The sequence below is a fragment of the Furipterus horrens genome, unplaced genomic scaffold, assembly GCF_987537825.1.
Source record: "Furipterus horrens unplaced genomic scaffold, mFurHor1.1.pri manual_scaffold_6, whole genome shotgun sequence".
Lineage (NCBI taxonomy): Eukaryota > Metazoa > Chordata > Mammalia > Chiroptera > Furipteridae > Furipterus > Furipterus horrens.
Genome location: NW_028327176.1, coordinates 103,680,725 through 103,699,958, shown reverse-complemented (window position 1 = coordinate 103,699,958; position 19,234 = coordinate 103,680,725).

Sequence of the window (19,234 nt, the reverse complement as noted above, 5' to 3'; positions counted from 1 at the left end):
ATATATGAAAGGGTGAGGCAGGAGAACTTGTATGTATGACCCATGGGCATGGACTCAGAGAGGGGATTGTTGGGGAAGGGGCGTGCTGGGCGGAGGGGAGCAAAGGGGAAAAAATTGGAACTATTGTAACAATATAATCAATAAAATATACTTAAAAAATAAAAATATGTCTTAGTTGATCACATTAATTCTCTGTTTTCAAACCATTATTGAGGACAAAGACTAAGCTCCATAACAAGGCATCCAAGGCCTTGATCACTGGCTTTCACTATTTCCCCGCCACACCTCCAGCCATCTCCCTCTGCTCTACAAAGCTCGACCCTTCCATTCCTTCTGGCCCACGGCTTCACATGAACATTAAGTTACAATCCTGACTCTTAGTGATATAATGACTTTAAGCAAGTGCTTTAACCTCTCTAAACATCAGTTCCATTATTTATAAAATGCAGAATATTTTTCACCTCACAGTTGTTATGAAGATTAAGTGAAAAAATATATGTAAAACACAACACCTGGCCCATGAAGTGACTCAGTATATTCTGGTCGTTGAGATCATTGTTTTCCTTCCATTTCTGCAGTGGGGTTAAACCAATGTGCTTGAGGAATAGTAATACATCACACTAATTATTATTAATTCAAATTTCCTATTTTGAGACAAAGTTTGACAGTGATTGAAACTTGGACTCAAGTTCAGTCATACTTCTTAGATCTAATCCAAGACTTTACCATTTTCTTGCTTTGTGAGTTTAAAGAAGTTATTTAGCCTTTTGTAATCTCAGGTTCCGGACCTGTTAAACCTCTTAATAAAGATAATAATTATACTCATTGCACAGTATTTTTTTGAGGATCAATTGAAACTTTAAATGTGAAATACTTTTTGATTTCTGGTTTGTAGTAAATTGCTTAATAAATAATAGCCATTTTTACTTTCACCACTACATTTAATGAATTATTACCATAGGCCAAGTACTATGCTAGATGCTTTAACTTTAAAATAGCTTCTTTTTTTAATGAAAAAAAAAAGTTTGAGCTACCAAGAGTTAAATGTGAGCTACCCAAGATCACTCCAGTACTACATTTAAGTAAGACATAAATACAGGAGAGTCTGACCCTGGCATCTGTGAACTTTTCATTATAACACTCTATCTCCCAAATTCAGTGCACATTCCTCAAAAGGTAGGTGTCCCTCAATGGGGGTATTTAAACATAATGAAGGAATGTGTCTCTGCTATGACTTTAGCAGAACAGAAGCCTTGATTTCTACAATTAGAGTGAGTGTAAAATCTAGACTACAGGCATACTCCACCGCAACATGACTTACCAGGGACCTACGCTAATATATCTCTGGAGACATTGTCCATGGATGCCAGCCCTCCCATAAAGAAGCCAAGAGCTCTCACGTGCCCTTTATAGTTTGGTTGGTATTATAACTGTGTTAAGAAGTAATACAAGTAATACAAATCTCCTGCCTTCCTGGAACTTACCTTCTCATAAAAAGAGGCAAACACTGGCCATGGGATTTACTTTGTCAGGATCTGTCCCCTGAAACATTTCAAGTTTCATTTTATTTAGCTTTGCTCACCTGTGTGCTTTGGCCTGAACAGGTCAAAATAAAAGCTCAGATGTAAAACATTTAAAAAGGTAGTCTCTGACCTACTGAAGGCTTATCATCCCAACAATTACTCACTCACAACTTCAGGGTATTCATTTGTTGTTGGAGGTAAATTGATAGGTAAATGTTCACCTACCGATTCCTCCATCCAACTTCAAGTATAACTCCTTCCTTAAGGTTTTCTCTGACAATTCCAAGCACACAGTTATTGCCTGTGGGCTAGCATGGCCCATTTCACACTTAGTTACATACTAGCTTTTTATATTATTCACTCAATCAATATTTATTGAATACATTTGATGCCAGACAGTGTTCTAGGTGCTGAGGATACATCAATAAGTAAGACAAAATCCCCTGCCTTCCTGGAACTTACACTCTAATAAAAGAGGCAAACACTAAATACATAAATACATATAAATAACAGTAAAAAAAAAAAGAAAACTGGGTAAAGGCAAAAAAATTTATGGAGGGGGAGCATGCCATTTTAGTAATGTTATCAGGAAAGGCCTTTATAATGAAGTATTATTTGAGCCAAAACCAAAATAAAGTTAAACTTTATGAATACATGGGTGAAGAATGTTCAAGGCAGAGAGAAGAGCCCAAGAAACAGTATGCTCAAGAAACATTAAATAAGTCAATGTGGCTGAAGCCCAGTGAAGGATGGGAGGATGAGTAAAATATAAAGTCAGAAAAAGAAGCAAATGTAAAAGCAGGTACAAATGGTAACTAAAGTCATCAAGCTGTACATTACATCTCCAGTATTTATCTCATAACTGGAAGTTTATACCTTTTGACCACCTTTATCCAACTACCCTACCCTCCATTCCCCACCGTTGGTAAGGACAAGTTGATCTCTTTTTTACAAATTTGACTTTTTTTAGATCTCACATATAAATGAGATTATATAGTATTATATTTGTCTTTCTCTGTCTGACTTTTGTGGCTTAGCATTATGCCCTCAAGGTACATCCACTTTGTTACAATGGCATAATTTCCTTCATTTTTTTTGGCTGAATAATATTCCACTCTGTGTGTGTGTGCGCGTGCGCACGTGCATTGCACCACAACTCTTTATCCATTCACCCTTCAATAGACATTTAGGTTGTTTCCATGTCTTGGCATTGTAAACAATGCTGTAATGAACATGGGGATCCTGATATCAATTTAACATGGGTATTTTTTTTTTCCATCAGATACAGTCCTAGAAATAGAATTACTGGACCATATGATAGTTCCATTTTTAATTTGTTCTTTGGTTCCAATGCTACTTGTGAGTTTATGGATTTTTGCTTTATTTCCAAATACTATTGTCAGTAATTGCCAACCAAGATGAGATGGGGGAGTGGAGCAGAGAGGGAGATGGACATTGGTGGAGATAAAAGGCAGGGATTGGAACAGTCACCCCAAATGATATTTCTTAGTAGTCTCCAGAGCAAACTCAATGTGCCTTAGTTGAAAAGAATAATGCATACATTTTTAACAGGACATTGGAATGTGGGGTAACATAAATTTAGGTACAGTCTTGTCACTGCAAGTAAAATTCTCAGTGTATAAAATATCCTTTGGAGACATTCTGGGAGTCTTCCAAGATTAGGACAGATATAATACAATCAATGGGGTGGCTGGACCTGAGTGTGCAGAAGAATGCTGGTGCAGTACGGAGGGGGGCTCCAAAAAGTCAGCACACAGCTGACCTAGTGAAAGAAATATGACTCAAGGTAGAGATTAGAAAACTATACTTTCTAAGTGTAAAACTATTTTATTTATTCCAATATGTATAAATTAATAATTTATGTTTTTATATATTCTTAAATGACATCATGGAACACATCTGGTTGCTTTTTTAAGTGCTGGCTTTTTTTCTTTCTCATACTTTGACCCTTCCTGTACACCTTTTCCTCCCTTTCTCCATCCATATTCCTCCCACCTCTGTACTACAGTCCCAGCCAGGTACCTACACCTGTACTAAAATCGCAGTTCTTTCTTTTTACATGTTTTTTAGCAAGGCCTCAAGAACACCTATAGTCATACATACGTATATCTTTATCTATCTGTGTGCTTTGCCTATATGGTATCATATTACTATCTACATCTTGCTTCTTTATTTGCCATTGACTCATAAAACCACCCCTCACTTTAACTGGTAAAACTCTAGTTTATTCTTTTTAATAGCTACATAAAATTGCATGGTATGAATATATCATAATATAGCCTGCCATTCTTCTATTTAAAATCAATCTGGTCTTAGTAAAAAAAAAAAGTTCCCCTTCCTCTAGACTGGACATGTAGTTTTCTATAATTTTCTTCTAAAATACTTATTATTTCATTTAAAAACTATTTAAGGCTATTAATTCATGTAAATGTTAATTTTGGATATCTAATTGGTAGCTATTTGTGCCACTACTATTTATTAAGTAATCTATCTTCTCTCTCTGATTTGATTATAGGTTGTTTTAAAAGATTAAATTTTCATAAAATAGTAGTATTTTTTGTCTTTGGGCATATTCATCTATTGTTATGCTGTTACTATATTTATCTGATTACTATAACTATAGAATACATTGTGATGTTAGCTAAGGCAAGTCTTCCCTCACCATTTTGCTTTTCATGGTATTCTTAACTATTGTCACACATTTATTGTTCCTTTAGATGACTTATACAAATTTCTCCCAATGCTTGGGTTCTAATTGCAATTACATTAAATGTACATACTTTAAAACATATCTGTGACATTGTCTTCCCATTCAAGACCATGGGTATATTTTTCCCTTTGTTCTAATGTTGTCCTTGGACAGGATTTTATAATTTCATCGGTACATTTTCTGAGCCTTTCTTATTTAGGTTACCCTAAAGTGTTTCATGATCTCTGAGATCTTGTCTTAAAGCCACTTTTGCACAAGGAGCCTACCCTTGTTCTTACATATACTTATTTGGAGTAACTTAGGAGAAGTGCTGATGGAGATTGTAAGTGAGAATAAATCCTTTGAAGACACCCTGAACATTTCATTTGCCTGGGTCTTTCCCAAGTTACTAGGGTTCTAAGCACAAATGGGAAAATTAAGCAGTTTTGTCTGTCCTGAGTATCTGCTCCATTTGGCTTTGATCATAGTAATTTTGAGTTTCTAATTATTGTCATTTCAAGTGCATGTACCACGTGTGGTCTCTGTATTTTCACACAGGTGGTTCTCAGGGAATTATGCCAAATAGGGCTTTGGGGCATTTTTATTTAAAGAGTTATTGTGGGGGCATAAAAGGACTAAAAGCACACATACCAATATTAATATTTCCATGGTAAAAAATTAAGATACTCACCATAGAATTTCCTACATGTGTAGACTACTTTAATAGCAAAAAATAAAAATTAACTCATTAGCTATGTCTCTAAATTCCTATGTATAAATATGTTTTGTTTTTCATTTGTTAAGCACCTGTGCTAATAAAATCTTGGATTTTGAGTTTGATAGCAGTCTTAATAAAAGTAAGATTATAGAAGCAACAATAAAACTTATCATGCATGATTAAGTATGGAGAGGCAAATTAATATGGCACAGCTTTGACAGAAAATTTCCCTTTGTTGTGCTCATATGCCTTTATTTTGTACCAATTGCTTTTTTGATTCCCTAGTTTAATCATGCTGTTAAGCTGCTGAGCTATATGCTGATGATAGAATATCAAACTCTAGATGTTTACTCAGGAAATACATAGGGTCAGAGCAAGCACAGAGTCCCATGTTGCCTGTGGCATTTACACAAAAAAGGAAGATCTAATATTTTGCAAAACAATGGATTATTCTCTAAAATATCTTTTTTTAAACATTCTAATTTTAGTACTTTACTAGCAGAAGTAATACTGACATCTGTCCAGAAAGTATCCAGCCACATACTATAAAAATAGACATTTATTGAAAAAGATACAAGAAATATTGTACATATTAATATCAATGACATATTTCACAGACCTAGAACAAATATTTCAAAAATTTATATGAAACCAGAAAAACCTCGAATAGCTACAGCAATCTTGAGGAAGAAGAACACAGTAGGAGGAATAACAATACCTGATATCAAACTATACTACAAAGCCACTGTAATCAAAACAGTCTGGTACTGGCATAAGAACAGACATATAGATCAATGGAACAGAATAAAGAGCCCAGAAATAAACCCAGGTCTACATGGTCAACTAATATTTGACAAAGGGGGAAGGAACACAAAATGGAGTGAAAAGAGCCTCTTCAACACATGATGCTGGGAGAACTGGACAGAGACATGCAAAAAAATGAAACTAGACCACCAACTTACACCACACACCAGAATAAACTCAAGATGGATAAAAGACTTAAATGTATGCCATGACACCATAAAAGTCATAGAGGAAAACATAGGCAGGAAAATTTCAGATATCTCACGTAGCGATATTTTCATCAATATATCTCCTAAGGCAAGGGAAAGAAAGGCAAGATTAAACAAATGGGACTACATCAAACTAAAGGATTTCTGCTCAGCAAAAGAAAACATTAGCAAGATGAAAAGGGAACCAATTGTATGTGAAAACATATTTGCCAATGATACCTCAGATAAGGGATTGATCTCCAAAATATGTAAAGAACTTATACATCTCAACAACAGGAAGACAGACAACCCAATTAAAAAATGGTCAAAGGACCTGAACAAACACTTCTCCAAAGAGGACACAGAGGGTCCATAAGCATATGAAAAAATGCTCAACATCACTAGCCATCAGAGAGATGCAAATAAAAACCACAATGAAATACCACTTCACACCTGTCAGAATGGCCATCATCAACAAATTAACAAACAACAAGTGCTGGCGAGGATGTGGAGAAAAGGGATCCCTGGTGCACTGTTGGTGGGAATGCAGACTGGTGCAACCACTATGGAAAATAGTATGGAATTTCCTCAAAAAAATAAAAATGGAACTACCTTTTGAACGAGCAATTCCATAGCTAGGATTATAACTGAAGAATCCTGAAACACCAATTCAAAATAACCTATGTACCCCTATGTTCATAGCAGTGACCAGGGGGGAAGGGGAGAAGGTGGGGTAAGAAGGGGAAGGGTCTTGTTAAGGAACTAGTATAAATGACCCATAGATAGACATGGACAACGGTGTGGGAATTGACTGTGGAAAAAGGGTTGGGCAGGGTGGGGGGGGAACTATAGGGGGAAAATGGGACAATTGTAATAGAAAAACAATAAATAAATAAAAATAAAATAAAATAAAATAAAGAAAAAGAAAGAAGTATTGTACATAGGACAATGATACCTCAGTCCCTTTCAAAGTAGACACCTTAGGACCTCACAATGTTCCACTCACCATCAGCTACCCTGTTATATTTCCCTGAATCTCATCAATGGTCTGAAATCTCTTCCCTTTCAAACATGATTTTAGTTTTGAGGAAAGCCAGAAGTTGCAGGGCACCAAATCCAGTTGTAAGGGCACTGAGTCACCTGGGTGATTTGCTGTTTTCCCAAAAACTCTGCATGAGACATGATGCACGAGCAGGCACATTGTCCTGATGAAGCTGCCAATCACCAGTTGCTCATAGCTGTGGTCTTCTGATTCATTCCAATAATTTCCATGGAGGAATGTTCACTTGATGCAAAATTTGATGCAGATCTGTTATGCTACTTGCTCAGTCATTTTGAATGTGATGGCCACAGAGTATGCATTCTCACTCAATGGCATCTATGCTCCCACTGGCTAATACAGTGAAGTTGTCATTGTTCACACATGCACATTCCAATCCAGTCTCCCTGGCTGCCAGGTTACATTGATGTTCGGCAAACCATTCTTATTATATTAACAATGGCTGGATTTTTTCCAGACAGACCTAATATGTTTTTACATCTTAAAACTGAAATTGAAAAAATAAAGTTGATAACAGGTTAAGGAAAACTGATAGCAAACTATACATCCCAAGTCTCCCGTAAATGTCCATCTTTCATTCCAAAATAGATTTTGATGAGCATGGAAGTTTGGAGACAAAGAGATACCAGCCTTCTATGAGAGACAGTAGTAAATTCAAAACAACTGCAGAATTGAACTTCCCTCTTTTTGAGATAATTGAGATGCTTATTAGCAGCATGAAATGTGCTGTTAAATTATTTTTGGAACACAATAATTTTCCAAGTTTATATGCATCATGATATAATGATAAAACATAATTAATGAGGACAGAAACTTATGTTTATATGTAATGTATAATGCAGCTACCTAAAGGTGTTTTGATAAAACTACTAGTTACCTGCTTTAATGTTTGGCAATGTCCATATAGAATTTTATCTTATTCGAATGCGTTTTTTTCCTCATCCCTTTCCTATATGCACTAATCAAAGAAACCATAGTCAATGTCAGATCTCAGGAAATGTAAAAGACAATCTAGGTTAATGTATGGCCAGTTTCAGCCTAATTTATTTGTGGGGAAATGACAAGTCACTTTCTTTGCATTTACATCTGCAATAATACTTTTCATTTACTTTGATTTACTCTCATTTGATCTGCATCAATGACACAAGATTTTCTGGGATTTTGTGAGAAACTTCTATCTCATGCATGCTTTTACCCCATAGAAATTATTTCATAATTGAGAAATGATGATAAATATCTCAGAATAGGAAACTATACTTCATTCAATAGGACTAACTGACAAAATTTTTATCCAACTCAGTTTTAATTCTGATGAATTACTTCTGGGGAAGGAGCATCTGCATTTTAATTTGGAAAAAAAGGCAAAGAATAAATGTCTAAGTGTGTGAGTACAAGTACTAAGATTATAGCAGGCAATAATATTTTCTATGTAGCCAAACTCAGTTCTACACAGCAGTCCAAAACTGATGACTGGACCATGGAATTCACAGGGAAGTGGCCCAGAAACAAAAATGTCTTTTAAAAAGAGAAGTATTCCTAGCAAAGTTCTTCTGACTCAAAAATCTTAGTAAGAACAATAGTTAAGGCTATCCTATAGTAGTTTATTATCCAAATCAGGACACTTTTGAGAGTGAAAAAGGGGTATTATAATTATTCCAGAACATTAGACAAAGAAGGAATGTCCGAGGCAAACCAAGCCTATCAATCATGTCAGTGTTATCAATAGTGAACTCTGCCTTAAGAGAAATTATTTTTTATCAAGCTACCCTGAATCTTCCTTTGGAACAGGAAATCTTCCTTTTAAATTATCAAACGGTGGTCATTAAACCTCTAACTAATAATGGATAACATTTATTTAGTACTTAGTTTGTGCTCTTAGCACACATGCATTTCAACACTGAGCTAGGAATTTTTACATGCACTATATCATTTAGTCCCCACTTGTTACTTTTATGCTTATTTTGCAGTTGAAAAAACTGAAGCACAGGCATATAAGGAAAATACCAATGACCATACTTTATTAAGTGATAAAACCCAGATCTAAATACAGTCTGACTGTAATCTACAGTCTTAAATAATAAATTTTATTCTTTCATCATAATTGCCTTGAAACATTAGAATCACAATTGTGCCTAAGTTCTCCTTCCTATGGCCACAGCAGACACTGCTAACCTATTCCTGTAGTCCTTCCTACTGGGGCCAGATATGGACATAGAGAGCTTCTCAATACAATGCTGTAGGAACTAACCATCAATATTCATATCTTTCTACAGACCCAGACCTAATTCAGGCCCCTACTTTTACAAATGGGAAAAATGAAGCCACTTTGTTCTTGTTGAGGCTGACATTTTTATTGTCCACCCAACATAATTACCTACCCCTTTTTCCTTACCACCCAAACCCCAGTTTTCCTCAGTTCCTCGGTGGTCGCATGTAACAGAGAGGCTGGAGTTTCTCTAGGCCCAGAGCATAAATCTGGATCAGCCAAAGCTTATCATGTTATCAACATTCTTCTTACCAGTGGCCAAATTTAGGAATGAGTATAAGATGCAAGTCTGGCCAATGAGATAGGAGATTAACTGGCCAGAAAGAACTCAAGAAAGTCTTCTTAAAAAATATATATATATATCAGAAGATGCAGTACATTCTCTTTTTTCTGCCTTGGGACACTACAATTCTTGGGGAAGAGTATCGCTTAGGATTTTGTTAGATATAAGACACAAGTCTAAAGACACCATTTTCTACATCATGTGGATGATTAAAAAGTGCTGTATTGGTTTTCTATTGCTTTGCAACAAATTCCCCCAAACTTAGCAGCTTAAAGAGCACACATTTATTATCTGCTTCCATGGGTCAAAATTCTAGGTGTTCTTTAGCTGAGTCTTCTGCTCAGGGTGTCACAGGGTTGTAGTCAAAGTATTGGTCAGGATGCATTTTTATCTGGGACTTGACTGAGGAAGAATCCACTTTCAAGTTCATTCACAATGTTTGCAGAATTCATTTCCTTGCAGTTATTTGATGGGGGTCCCTTTTTTCTGGCTGTTGGCTAGAGGCCACCCTCAAGTTTTATAAGTTGCCCACAGTTCCCTAGAGGCCACCTGTGATTTCTTGCCACATGGGCTTCTCCAGCATGGCCATTTATTTCATTAAGGCTTCAAGGAGACTTTTGCTCTTTTTTTCTGGAGCTATTTGTGGAAAAGAGGAGGAGTATACTTATTTTCCACAAGTGAAAACAAACTTAGGAGTCTGACTTCAAAACTGGCTGGATGGTTTCTCAGTGGTGTACAAGTTACCTTGGACAAACTGAGTAATGAATGTAAAGAAAAATTTCTCTCCTCTTCTGTGGTCAACTGTAAAGAACAGAAAAAGGAGACTTGGTTTCAGAGTCAGTATAGGGCAAATATTCGTGTGTTCATTTTTTGTACATTCATTCATTCCTAAATTCATCCAACAGATATCAAGTGAGCATGGAATATAAGATAGGAGCTCTGATAGATGCAAAGATGAATCATACACAATCTAATGAGAGTGAAGAGAAGAAAAAATACACAGAACCTATTAAGAACCTTAAAAGATGAATGTGCCCTGGTAAGGACCAATACCTGTTTTCACTATCACTAAATGCTAAGCTTGTCTAGAGGAGAAAGAGCTTTGGTCCAGCAAGAACCCAAAAGTAAATCAAAAGATTCAAAAACATGGAGAAAGAACTTTCCAGAGAGAGAGAGAGATAGGTGAGCAAAGAGAAGGAAAGCATTAAGTATATGAGTATATAGTAGCAGAGAGTTTTTAGAACAATGTGACAGGAGGATAGCATAAAAAGCTTACAGAATCAAAACTGCAAAGATAGTGAATAGAAAGAGGATGTGTCAAACTTCATTACAATCATATTAGACATTTTTCACGAGACTTCAACTTCACATATGCCAACTCAAAGTGATTCGTAGGAGTTAGGGCAACTAGTAGAGAAGTTTCTGCATCCGCTATGAATTTAAATAAAAATAATAGATTATTGAAATTTGCATTATTATAATTACCAAAAAAGAAAAGAAATAGTAAAGTAATTCTAAGAAAACTATCTTAAATATAATGCGGTGATATATCATATTTGTCCATAGGAAAGCAAAGCTATTCTTATAAATTGAGTCCTTTTCCTCTTTCTCACACTTTCCTCCCTTCCCCGTGCCTCTCTTCTAAACTTTACTTATCTGATAGACCTATCAGCACCTCTCAGTCCTTCAATATCTCATTTAGAAACATCCCATCCGAGTAAAATACAAATTTCTCATGGTCACTATTCTTTTAAATGGATACAATTTTAAGACATAGTAAAATTGTAATTGAAGTAATTCTGGACATGAACCAGGATCCAAAGCTTCACTCCATCAGGGCACTAAGCTTAGCTCATAGTGTGGTCTCTAAAACTGGGATCCTAAGCCACTTGGATAGTGTCCAGCAGGGTCTCAGAACTCAGATGTGTAACTTACTTGGCAGTTAAAATGTATTCACTTGCTCTTTAACTAAATTTTATGCAACATTCACAAACTCAGATTGTGTGGCCTTTGGAGATTTTAAAATAGAAAAGCTTTGAAGGCATGTGTAGATGTCTGTGTATGTGTAAAAAACTATGCTGTAATGCTGTAGTCAAATTATATTATATTGGAGGTATATGAGTTGATATACTTTTAGCAAAGCAAATCACTGGATTTGTGAGCATGTATCTTGATGCTTTCATAGTTTCTTAAATTTTTCTTCCTGGTCTTCTGTTTCTTGCTGAAAACTCATTCTCGAGCTCTTATAGGTTCACAGTCTAGAACAGAATACAGTCCTTACAGAGATTATCATTAATGTTCAAGACAACAATAAACATTATTACACTGAGACTCTATGTGAAGCCCACTACTAAAGAAAGAGACAAGTTTTATTTTCATGTCATTTAAAAAAATAGTTTGTGCTAGACCAAATAAACATGCAAACATTCTGCAGCTCTAATTTTAATCTCTAGCATGGGAGATGGAAGGTGCAGCATAAGCCTACAGTGTTTGGTGAACAGTAGAGAATAAATGAATAAATAATGTTTATATTTATTTTTTGGATTTTCATAGTTATTATCTTCAGGCCTATTATCAGGATACTACAACCATTGCTTTAATGAGATCTTAAGTGGGCAAAACATGGTGCTAGTTCCATTCTGAAGAACACAGCTGCCCATCCTCACCTTCAATTCCAAGACAATTGCCCACTGAGCTCACACATTCAATGAACGCCTGCACTGTGCCAGGCATTGGTCGGGGACTGAAAAAACAAAGCTCTAGGAGGTATTACAAGTCTCTGCCCTTGATGGTGGTTTGTGAGACAGTGGGGGACAGAAGATGGTAAAGGGTGGGGTGTACAACACATATGTCACACTTACAAAAAGATAAACCAACACTCAACATCTCCTGCTATTAGGGAAAAGAAGATCTCAACGACAAAAGTAGCAAGCACTGCATATACATTAGAATGGCTAAGACTTTTTTAGATGACAATACCAGTTGCTGGTGAGGATGTGGAGCAAAAGGAACTCTCATTCATTGCTGGTAGAAAAGGAACAGATAATCCTTCATTTTCAGACTAGTTTTGTTCGAAATGCTATGAAACATCTAGATGGAGATATTCAAGGTCTGATCAAGCTAGAGCAAGGGTTTCAAAGATAGGGTATCAAGTAAAAAAATATTTTTACAAGCAGGATTCCAGAGCTTAAGATAGCTGATATTGAATCAATCCTGATCATACCTTTGTGAAGAATTTTACTAGCCTTGATTTACTAACATTCCCATACAGAATACTTAGCATTTAATGACTTAAACTTCAAGTGACATGTGGCATCTCTATAATGTCAGTTTACTTCAGCTTCACATGTTATACCTTGTCTTATCATCTACATAATACTTTCCTGAAATCAAAAACTATGAAAACTTGCCAGTTTATGCCTCCATACTCCAATGCCTTGCAAAACACTAAATTTATAGTAGGCACCCAATAATTTATATCAAAATAATAAGTGGATGTATGAATAGATGTATAGATAGGTAGAGAAGGATGGGTGGATAAATAAATATATTCCATAGAAATGATTCATTTCTTTATATACGATAGTAGTGTCAATCTTTAAGACAACTATGAAAAATAATTTTATATAGAATTCACATGAATTTGCAGATCCTGTTATAATGAACAAATAGACCTAATTTCTTCAACATATTTGAGAACCCTACACCTAGAAGTGGATCAAATGAAAACCAGATTTTGGGTTGTGATCGTTATGAGTTGAATTGTGTCCCTTTAAAAAGATACGTTGAAGTCCTACCCACCTCCCCTGCAGTACCTCAGAATATGACATTATTTGGAAATAGATTCTTTACAGAGATAATAAAGTTAAAATGATCTCATTAGGATGAGTCCTAATTCAATATGATTTGTTTTCTTATTTGTAAAAAAGGGAAATTTGGATACAGATACATGAAGAGGCACAGGGAGAAGACAGGCCTCTAAAAGATAAGAAATGTCTGAGGTTACCAGAATTTAGGAGACAGCCATAAAAGAGATTCTTCCCTAGCACCTCGGAGAAACATGACTTGCTGATTTTTGACTTCTGGTCTCCATAATGGTGAGACAATAAATTTATTTTTCTAAGCCATCCAGTTAGTGGTACTTTGCTATGGCAGCCCTAGCAAACTAATACAATTATGAAGAAGATATTTTTCACTGGAGACAGAAATGTCCAAATGTACATGTGTACCTACTTTCCTTACTATGAGAAAGACTTCTCATTTTTTTATTTTATAGAAAACTGAAAGTAACCTTAAAAGCTTTTGACAAACTCACAACACATAGACCTCACCAGCTTTAAGGACAGAAATTTGAGATATCAGGTAGATAACCTTCCCAAGGCATTTTACTGTCAAGGGAGGAAAAGGGGAGGCAGATGGAAGTCAGAATGGAGTCCTGAGAGGGATTTTTTTAAGTATGCTTGTAGGCTAATAAGAATATCCAGTTGACAGAGAAAAGAAGAGAACCGAGTGAGTGACATCTTTGCATAGGTAAGGTGGAATATGATCCAGTGCAGGAGTGGTACCCTAGACTATGAAATGTAGTCATGGGTTTCTTTTCCTTTCTTTTCTAAATTTCTGAAACATTTTTTTTTTAAACTACAAACATGCTTTAATAAAACTTGCCAAAGAGAAGAATTAGAGGTTATTAATCGTATTATAAAAGAACCTTTCAAAGAGCAAGCTCCCCTAGGTACGTTTAAAGAATTTTTAAGTATATTTTATTGATTATGCTATTACAGTTGTCCCAATCACCCCACCCCCCACCCCTTGCCTTCCTCCACCTGGTTCTTCCCTTCCCTCTAGAAATGCCCCCACCTTAGCTCCTGTTCATGGGTTGTTCATCTAAGTTCTTTGGCTTTTCCATTTCCTATATTATCCTTAATATCCCCCTGTATATTTTGTACCAAAAAATTATGCTTCTTAATTCCTTCACTTTTTCTCCCATTCTACCCCTGCCCCCTCCCAGCTGATAACCCTCCAAATGATCTCCATATTTATGATTCCATTCCTGTTCTGATTGATTTTTGTTTGTTTTTTGTTTGTGTGTATATGTGGTTCTTTTTTAGATTCAGTTGTTGATAGTTGTGAGTTTCTTGTAATTTTAATGATCATAGTTTTGATCTTCTCTTCCTTAATTAAGTTCCTTTAACATTTCATGTAAGCATGTTAATAAAGAATTTTTAATATTAAATTTGCACTCTACATTTTAAGGAGCAAATGTATTGCATAACACTGGTTACATCTGTATACAATTACACAGCACAGAGGTAAAGAGACATGTGGCCACAAAGTTAGCCCTATAGTCTTGTAATTTAAGGCATAATGTAGGGCATTCTTCTAAAGACTTAGACTTTAATAATTTGGGGAGATTATTTTGTTTAATTTTATCCTGGCAGGACTATGAGGTGGAGGTTGCTGACATCTTAGAGTATTTTCATTTGAGTTGACATTGCAGCTGTCTGAGAATATTTTGGGTTGTTTTTTTTTTCCTCTGTAAATTAATAAGCTCAAATGTAATTTTGGTCTCCTTTACTGCCTCTGTGCTTTTATATATTCTGCACAAGTGCCTCAATGTTCCATTCTATTTTAACTATAAAATATAATAATGCATTAAGGGGGGGGGGGTGGTAACATTTACCATGAAGTTATAGTTTTTCCACTTTGCTTTCCAAATCCATTTATGTTAGCAGCACAAAGCATAGTTCTTTTATAATGCTTATGTTCAGAGCAAAAACATATAAATATTTCATCTACCAAACTGGTTCATAAAGAGAACGTAATAGGAAGGGGTATTTTAGGTAACATCAGTATATATGTGTAAACATTATATAAGTTAAGCCATAAATCATAGGATGTCAAACTCCTTGTGCTGAAAAGTTCATACAAACTTCTTAATGATCAGAAAGAAAAGCACCTGCTGGCAACCCCCTTCCCCATATAATTGCGAAATTGCTTTTCCTACAAGAAAATGGAGTTTAATTAAATTACAATTCTATATAATACTAAGAAAAAATTACAGGTAAAAGGTTTAACCAAACATCTGATATCTTTACTATTCAATGATAGCTATAATCCAAATGTGGCTACTTCATCTGAAATGTGGTTACTCTTAATTGAGATGTGATTTAAGTGTAAAGTGGACATTCAATTCCCAAGACATAGAATGCAAAATAGTGCATTAAAACTTTTTTACATTCATTACATCTTGTAATAATATTTTGAATATATTGGATTAAATAATACTTTTTATTGAAATTAATCCCATGTGTTTCTTTTTACCCTTTTAAATGGGACTATGAGAAAATTTTAAATTGCACATGTGGCTTGCAATTATATCTATAGGATAATGCTGCTCTAGATGTTTCCAAACATCACATGCTTTGTAATCCATAGGGGATAAAATAACTGGTTGCTTATCTGCCATATGTAGTTTGCACATTATTGTGATTAAGGTTACAGATATAAAAAGAATGTCTGTCTCTACATTCTGATGCTCCTTCTTGATAGTAAGTTCTTTGCTCAGCCCTAGTTTTCTCAGCAGGAAAATGAGAACGATAGGAGCACCTACCTCGTATAATTTATTATTAGGAGGAATTAATGAGAAATGTGCATCATGATCTCAGTAGACTGCCAGTCTTGGTCAGCATTCAAGAGTTGACAGACATCTTTTGTTTAGCCAGTGTAGCATTTTTTAAAAATTTAAATTTGATTGTCTATAGGTAAGGCATATATTCTCCAGTTTAGCAACAGGCCCTGCCATTCTCTACTGTTCATACACACTTTGAATTGTCCTTGTCCTGGGGGCATTTAAACGTATGAACATGTCATGGGATTGTTCAAAACAACCCAATTGTGTCACCAGACCAGAGGAACATCAGGCTAATTAAAGATTCTAACCAACCAAAAATGCACTTGGTTAAGTCAACTAGCCTATATCGTTCTTCCTCCTTCCTTCCCTCGCTCCCTCCCTCTCTCTCTTCTTTCCTTCCTTTTTTTCTTTGTTTCTACTATATTCAAAATGATCCTCTTTCATTGAGGTCCCCAGGCACATAACAGTAATATAAATTGCTAGCATTAAGTTATATTATAATAGCCCAAAGATATCTGCAGTATTCCCCACCAAACATACCAACTGTGGGTCTTACAGCAGGCCTGGGAGGTAAACCAACTGAAGTTCTTTTAGGTTAAAAGAAGAAAGGAGGGAGTTAGCATGCTAAAATATTCCATTAACATTAATTTTGATGACCAGTGTCCAGTTGATAACTGGGGCAATTATGTAGTTAATTAAAATATCCAGATAGTTTCTAGAACATCATTGTGAAACTGGAAATCTGACAATATTATTACCTTACTTTCACTTTCTCTTCCTTTATCCTTTTCATGAACATTTGACAATACAATCCTCATACAGATTACGTGCCTTTAGACACAATCCTTAATCTCCTTGAAAACTGAATTCCATTAAAAATGGCCTATAAGGCCCTCAGTAGCCTGCCACTCCCCTGTCTCTTACTATTTCCCTAGTTCAGTCTCACGATGTTGGAGCCACTTCAGTTCTGCAGTTGTTCCACCAAGAGTCCAAGTCTGCTCCCACCTCCAAGCCCCTGCACATATGGTTTCCTCTTCCTCAAATGCTCTATCCTTAGATATCCACCTGCCTCCCTGGCCCCCTAGCCTCTGTCCACCTTGTCTAAAACTGCACTCTCAATGCAATTCTAACACAGTCCTTTCTCTCAACTTTAGTTTTCACATAGTATTTATTGCTATCGTTCTATACATTATACTTTTTTTTCTAATTATATTGTATGCTAGAAGATAAGCTCTTTGAAAGCATTTGCTTCTGTTTATTTTGTTCATTATTGTATTCTTAGGACTTAAAAAATTAAAAATACATGATAAATGATATTTGCTGAGAAGTAAAATAATGTAGGGAGAAAGAGGTGTATGTGCGGGATGGGGTATGTGGCCAGGGAGGCCCAATCTGAAAAGGTACATTAGAGGAAAGATCTGAAGAAGATCAGGGAATGTTCAGGACCAAGCATCAAGGGGAAAGGATACAAAAATCCTGCATAGAAGCAGACCTGACATGGTATATTCTACATAAATTGCACACTGTAGTTGCTCAATAAATATCCATTGAATAAATAAGTTTTTAAAGCACACTATACCAAACATCCCATGTTTATGAATCAGAAGACTTATTGTTAAAATGGTAATACTCCCCAAATTGATCTGCAGTTTCAACACAATTCCTATCAAAATCCCATCTGATTTTTTTGTACAAATTAACAAACTGACTTAAAAATTCATCTGAAATAGCAAAGAACCCAGAATAGCCAAAACAACCTTGAGAAGGAAGCACAAAGTAGAAAGACGCACACTTTCCGATTTCAAAACAAAGTAACAATAATTAAGACAGTGTAGTCCTGGTACAAGGATAGACATACAGATCAATGGTATAGAACTTAAAGTCCAGAAATAAGTCCACATATCTATGATCAACTGTTTTTCAACAAAGGTTATATAGCCTTTTTAACAAATGGCACTGAAACAATTGGAGAGCCACATGAAAAATTCATTTGGACCCTTACCTCACACCGTATACCAAAATTAACTCAAAATGGATCAAAGACTTAAAATAAGAGTTAAAAATATAAAATCTTAGAAGCAAATGTAGAGGTAAACGTTCATGACCATAGATTTGACAAATAACTCTTAGACATGACATCAAAAGCATGAGCAGCAAAAGAAAAAGACAACTGTAAATTGGACTTTATCAAAATTAAAACCTCTTGTGCTTCATAGAACACCATTAAGAAAGTGAAAAGAAAACTCACAGAATAAGAAAAAATATTTGTAACTTATATATTTGTTAAGGGACTAATATAAAATCAGAATACACAAAAAACTTATAGAACACAGTAATAAAAAGACATAACCAAGTTACAAAATTGACAAAGGATATAAATAGACATTTCTCTAAGAAACATACAAATAACCAATAAGTACATGAAATGAGGTTCAAAATCATTTGTCATCAGTGAAAAACAAATCAAAAACTACCTTCACTTACCACTTCACAGCCATTGGGTTGGCTGGAATCAAAAAGCCAGATAACTGCTGGGGAGAATGTGGAGAAATCAGAATCCTCATACACTGCTGGTAGGAATGTAAAATATTGAAGTCACTTTGGAAAACAGTCTGGCTATTTCTCAAAAGATTAAACATAGAATTGACCATACAATATAGCAATTCTGTTACAGAGAGAACCTGGCTACAGGTTCCATAGTCCCATCTGGGTTCACCAAAACCATTACAGAGAAAACCTGGCTACAGGTTCCATTACTCCCATCTGGGGTTGCCAAAACTGTTACAGAGTGAAAGGGGGTTCTTTCATGTGGCGCCTTGGCGTAAAATCCAACAACTAGTATTGAGGAAAACAGGACTTTATTTACAGTATTCCAACCTGCGGAGTGCAGTGAGCACTTCAGTTCAGAGCCCCGTTATCCCATGGGACCCAGCACTTCCCTTGCTCCCCAAAAAGTTATAAGCCAAAAACATGCCCAGAAGTTCCCCATCCCTTATCTGTCCACTCTCCTTCAGGATCTGGGGTACGATGTCATCAGCCTCCATATAACGG